The 6142-nt window shown below is 48.0% G+C and overlaps 1 pseudogene; it reads right to left on the minus strand.

The window, feature by feature from the left end:
- Positions 1-3979: 3979 nt before the first annotated feature.
- Positions 3980-4565, minus strand: LOC783146 (60S ribosomal protein L17 pseudogene; annotated as a pseudogene).
- Positions 4566-6142: the final 1577 nt, after the last annotated feature.

The following is a 6142-nucleotide window of genomic DNA, read 5'->3' on the forward strand; positions in this document are numbered from 1 at the left end:
CTGGCTGTGGTCTGCTGAAAGTTGAGAAGGAAGCCTACACTTTCTCTATTCAAAATGCATATTTGCAAGTTTTAGAGAAATGCGACATGCGCATTGCCAGCATACCAAGAATTTCTCCCTGAGGTGATCAGGAAGATTGGAAAACTGCTGGAAAAGGAATAATTCGGTCACTTTTTGGTTTTCCGGAGCTAACTGTAGACCCACATGCAGGCGTGAGACACAGTCCAGAAAGGCGGCCTGTACGCTTTACTCGGCATCCCCCAAGGGTACCCCCGCGGGGACACTGACACTGGTGGTATTTTGAGCTCCTCAGTCTTACCTGTACTCCCTTCTGCGTGTGTGTGTGCGTGTGTGCACGTGCGTGTTATGTAAGTTCATCCCCCATGCAGGTCTGTGTATCCACCATCACCCAACTGTGTTTGAACGCCATTCTAACTCAGGAATCCGGGCTGATGGTGCCAGTCCCCACCCCTGCGGGCCCCCTGCCTGCTGTGTCTCAGGTGCAGCGTGGCCCACTCCGGTACTGCCCCTGGAGACCCCAGCCACACGTGAACCGCCATGCCTCCCTGCACTGCCCCCCTCCCCACCCGGGGTCACAGCAACCTCCACAAGGCAGGGAAGCAGGATCTTACCACGTCCCTGAAAGGAGAGGAATCTGAGCGCTAAGGAACAGCAGTGACTGTCCGGACAGTAACTGAATATTAATGACCATCATCTCATGGTTAGACGTTCCTCCCCCTCTGAATGCAGTGGTGAGCACCCTAAAAGGCCAGGTCTCTAATCTATTCTTGGAAGAAACAAGGCAAAGAGAACACAGACAGTTATGTAAAACTTTCAAAATGACCCGACGCAGGCATTCCCCACTTTTTAAACAGTTGCTTTATGCCACTCCAATTTTAAGAAAGCCCTACTTTAGTACCTGTTTTTACTAACCAAAAGAAATCCAAAGAGGATTTTCACTTTTATAAGAAAAAGGCAAAAAGTGGAAATAGCGTTTCCTGTGAGTTCTGCTGCAAGCTGTTAGAGGCAGTGCAAGCTCTGAGCAGCAGGAGCGGCAACCCGCCCCCCCACCCCAGGTCCTTCCCAGGAAGCGCACTCAGCATCTCAGAATCAGCGGCCAGAACTGTGAGCTGTGTCTGCAAGCGTCTGATCCTGACTTGTCTGTGCATCTGAGAGCAAGATGTCTCCTAAGGTGACTGTTTTTTCCCTTTATGCCACTTGGCTCATGAAAGGTTTCTTAGGAACACTTTACTTTCAAACAGTGGAGGAAGCTGTATCAATATTGCATTTTCCTTTTCTGTGTTCTCAAGTGTGGGGCAGTTATCTGGACCATCTCTCTCTGTCCTCGTGTGAAGCCAGGCACCAGGACCCAACTGTCCCCTCCTAGTCCTCTCCTGGGTTCAGCCTTTGGTCCATTCCAAACCCCAACCTTCGCATTCCCTATGGCATCCCCATTCCCCTGCTGCTTGGGGCTGGGGTCCACCCTGTCTCCCTCCAGTGTCTGCCAGAGGGACCTTTCTTTACTTTCCATGTTATGGCTAATGCAACTCAATAATTAGACATTGCAATTAACAATGCATTTGCTATTTAAGATAGAGACTCCAAAAGAACTAAATGTTTTGACTTTTCCTGTCCAGGCCTCGTTCAAACGCAGATGGAATTTTTATGCAATGATAACAGAATACAGACCCGCACTGAGAAGCTTGTGAGCTTTTAGTTCCCCAGCCAGGGGTGGAACCCAAGCCCTTGCCAATGAGCAAGGAGTCCTAACCACCAGGCCACGAGGGAGTTCCGTGCAGACCGTTTTTATACTCCCCATTTTACCAAATGTTGCCCCAAATGCGTCTGTGTGACCAAACAGTCCCCAAGTCTCCTAAAATCAGCTGTCACTTGCACTTTCTCCCTGACTCTGTAAACAGCGTAGGTCCATTATTGAACATTTTAGGAAAATCGGGCATCTGTGGATAGGAAAATGAGGCACCAACCATCATTCTGCCTAGAGAGAACTGGGAAGATAGTAAGTGGTGTTCATCATCCATGTCTTTTGTCTATGTTCGACACAACATACCACGTTACTTAACTTCAGAAAATATAAAAATCAGCTTAAAACTCAGCAGCTGTGAAAGATGAGCACTCAGCTCCCACGGTTTCGACAAGTCACCCGGCTGCAGCTGCCGTGTTGGCTGAAGCTGTGATCACCTTGCGGCTTGGCTGGGCCAGGACCCCGGGTGCTGACCCACGTGGCTGCTGGCGAGCGGTGGGGCTGAGCTGGCCTGTCTGAGGCAGCAGTGCCCCCCAACGCGGGAGCCTCACAGAGGACTCAGGGCGTGGAGCTGCCCCCCGCCCAGGGGGAGGGATGTGCGTGAGAGGAAGGGCAATGGAGAGGCTCCATCTTTTTTCAACTTAACGCTGCAGGCGAGCTTCCACCGCTTCTGCTCTGTCGTGTGTGATTAACACAAGTGAGTCGCTAAATGTGACCCGCACCAAAGGGTGAGGGATACACAGGGGAAGAAAACCATTCGGGGCCACTTTACAGGCTACCTACTGACCACTTACAGGCAAGACTGTCTTGTAGCCTACTTGTTTTTTGTTAATTGGAGATAGTTCATATTCCACAAAACCAGTTTTAACACGTGCAACTTGGTGGCTTCTAGTATGTTCACAGGGCTGTGGGGAGACCACCACTTACTCCACGACATTTTCAGTTTAGTTCAGTCGCTCAGTCGCATCCGACTCTTTGCAACCCCATGAATCGCAGCACGCCAGGCCTCCCTGTCCATCACCAACTCCCAGCATTTTCAAGACCCTATAAAAAACTGTGCCGTGAGCAGCCACTCCCTGTTCCCTCTTTCCCAGCCCAGAGACCACTGATCTACTTTATCTACAAGCATTGTGTATTCTGAATATCGCACATAAATGCACACGTGAAGTATCGGATGTTACACATCTGTGTGCACATGAACTGCATACATTTTGCGGCCTTTTGTTCTTGGCTTCTTAGCAGTAATCTTTTCAAGGCTCATCCATGTTACCGCATGTCATCCCTTTCTGTGACCAAGAAAAGCCCCACTATATGGATGGACACATTTTGTTCATTCAGTCCTCAGTCCATGGACATCTGTTCTCCTTTCCAACCATCAGGAATCATGGCGCTATTGGTAATGTTCATGCACACACGTTCGTGAACATACGTTTTCAACTCTTGGATATACACCTGGCTGGTCGTGTGGTAACTCTAAGTTAATTTTTTGAGGAACTGCCAAGCTGTTTTCCAAGGCTGCTGCATCATTTTATTCTTACCGGCAGCGGATGAGAGTTCTGGTTGCCTGATATCCTGGACAGCACTTGTTACTGTCCACTTTTCCTTTACTCATCCCAGTGGGTGTGAAATGGTCTCTCACTGTGATTTGGGTTTGTGTTTTCCTAGTGATGAATGAAGTTGTGTATATTTTCATGTGCTTGCTGAACTTCTATATCCCTTCTTTGGAGAAATGTCCATTCAAATCCTATGCCCATTTTTCAACTGGGTTGTCTTATTATTGAGTTGTAACTATTCTTTATATATTCTGGGTATTATATCCTTTGCATATATATGATTTGCAAATATTTTCTTCCATTCTGTGGATTTTTTCACTTTTTGACAGTGTTGACATATGAAACCTTTAAAATTTGATGAAGTCCCAATAATTTTATCTTTGGCTGCTTGTGGTTTAGATGTCATACCTAAGAAACCTCTGTGTACTCTAAAGGCGAAAATGTTTCCATCTGTTTTCTTCTTTTTTGCCCACACCATGCAGCTCACAGGATCCCAGCTCCCCACCCAGGGACTGACCCTGGGGCCTCGGGAGTGAAACCGCAGAGTCCCAGCCACGGGGCCACCAGGGAATTCTCATGTTTTCTTCTACAAGTTTTACAGTGTCAGTGGCGACACTTGGGCCTTTGAGCAATTTGTTTTTTTTGTTTTACTTTTATTTGCATTTATTTTTTGTGGCATTTATTCCCGGGCCATAAGTTTTTGTTTCTTCTGGGATATCTTTTTCTTCTGTGCAACCTCCTCTTCTGGTTTAGGAACAATCTGTTCTTTTTCAGTAAGAATCATCTCAACGTGGCAGGAAGAGCTCATGTAGGGGTTGATCCGACCGTGAGCTCTGTAAGTCCTGCGCCGCATCGTGGGGGCTTTGTTCACTTGGATGTGCTCAATGACCAGAGAATCTACATCTAAGCCCTTAAGTTCAGCATTACTCTCTGCGTTTTTGAGCATGTGTAGTAAAAATTCAGCACTCTTTCTGGGCCACCGACCCTGCGTCCAGCCCCACTGTTTGACCTGTGCACACCTACCAATTCCACCATTGTAACGACGGAATGGCACACATTGCTTCTTTAAAGTGACATCCTTCAGATACTTGGTGGCTTTTCGGATATGCATACGCTTTATGGCCTGGGCAGTTTCACAAGTGTTCTTAAAGTGAACACGAAGATTTGAACCTCTTGATTTGCATGATTTTGTGGGGTTTTCTGGGTCAAGTGAATAGCGCACCATTTTTAGGGGTCACCTCAGGCCGCTTACCAGAAAAGCCCTTTGAGCAATTTGAATTCACGTTTGTACACAGGATGGTTAGGGAGTCAACTTCATTCTCTTGCCATGGCCCCAGCACCATCTGTTGACAGTAAATACCATCTTTTACTGATCCCAGTAAACGGCCTGGCACCCTTCTTGAAAATATTGCCTACAGGTGTATGGGTTTTCTTCTGGACTCCCCAACTTGTTCCGTTAATCCACATGTCTACCCTGATGCCAGCACCACACTGCCTGAATTACAGGTACTTCTCAAACTGGGGAGAATGAAGTCTTCCAACTTTGTTCTTATTTTTCAAGACTGTCTTGACTATGATGGGTCCCTTGCATTTCCATATTAATATTAGGATCAGCCTGTCAATGTCTGGAAAAAAAAGGCAGCTGGATTTTGGTACAAATTGCATTCAATCTGTAGATCAATTTGGATTTTTGTATGTTGAACCAGCTTTGCATCCTGAGAGAAGTCCCAGCTGGCCATGGTGTATAATCCTCTTTATATGCTACTGGATTCAGTTTGTGAGGAATGGCACCCCACTCCAGGATTCTTGCCTGGAGAATCCCGTGGACAGAGGAGCCTGGCGGGCTACAGTCCACGGGGTCGCAGAGTCGGACACGACTGAGCGACTAAACAACAGCAAAGTACACAGTAATCACAGAAGACACTGGTCTGTAGTTTCCTTGCGGTGTCTTTGGCTTCAGTGTCAGGGTAATTCTGGCTTCAGAAAATGAGCTGGGAAGTGTTCTCATCTTGTTGTTGCTGAAAACTGAATATTTTAAACAACTGAATGTACAGCTTTAGAAATAAGGTCTTCTCTGTCCCCCAGGTCCGCTAGCGTTACCGCTGGTGGTCACAGTTGTTTGTCGAGTAACTATGCTGAACTAATGCTATAGCGTCTGTATCCTTTGTCACATGAGGCCACTACCACCTCCCATCAGTTAGGTTAGTGGTCGGCTCACGGGACAGAGTCTTCTTCAAATGCCTGGAACAAATGGTTCTCCCAGTCTTTGCCACGGGGCTCAGAGTGCGTGTTAGGACAGGCTTTCAGGGTACAGGCAGGCAGTTTACGGCTCCACCTTAGGCTTCGTTGCCTTGTGTGTGCAAGGCTTTGAGGTCAAGCAGAGGTGAGTGCTTAGGGCCCTCTGAGCTCTGTCCTGAGCAAGCGCACATCCCTGGGCACACAGACCACAGGTGAGTACGGCCACCCACACGCCCGAGTACGTCAGCGCCTCCAAAGCCCTTAGGGACTCTGTTCCCTAACATGCTCTTTCAAGCTTTTCCTTTCTTTTAGGTCTGATGTTTGACCGGACTCTTATCTGCTGCCTCTAACAGTCACATAGTTGACACTTGTCTGTAATTGTTCATTCAAAAAAAGTTAATTTTCTTTATCTGTGGCTGTGCCAGGCCTTCGTTGCGCAGGCTTTTCTCTAGGTGCGGCGCACGCGCTTCTCTTGCGGTGGCTTCTCTTGCGGTGGAGCTCGGGCTGCAGGGCACACGGGCTTCAGTGGCTGTGGCCTCGGGGCTCCGGGGCGCAGGCTCAACAGTTGTGGCCCACAGGCTTAGCTGCC

This window comes from Bos taurus, chromosome 22 (genome assembly GCF_002263795.3).
Source record: "Bos taurus isolate L1 Dominette 01449 registration number 42190680 breed Hereford chromosome 22, ARS-UCD2.0, whole genome shotgun sequence".
Taxonomy (NCBI): domain Eukaryota; kingdom Metazoa; phylum Chordata; class Mammalia; order Artiodactyla; family Bovidae; genus Bos; species Bos taurus.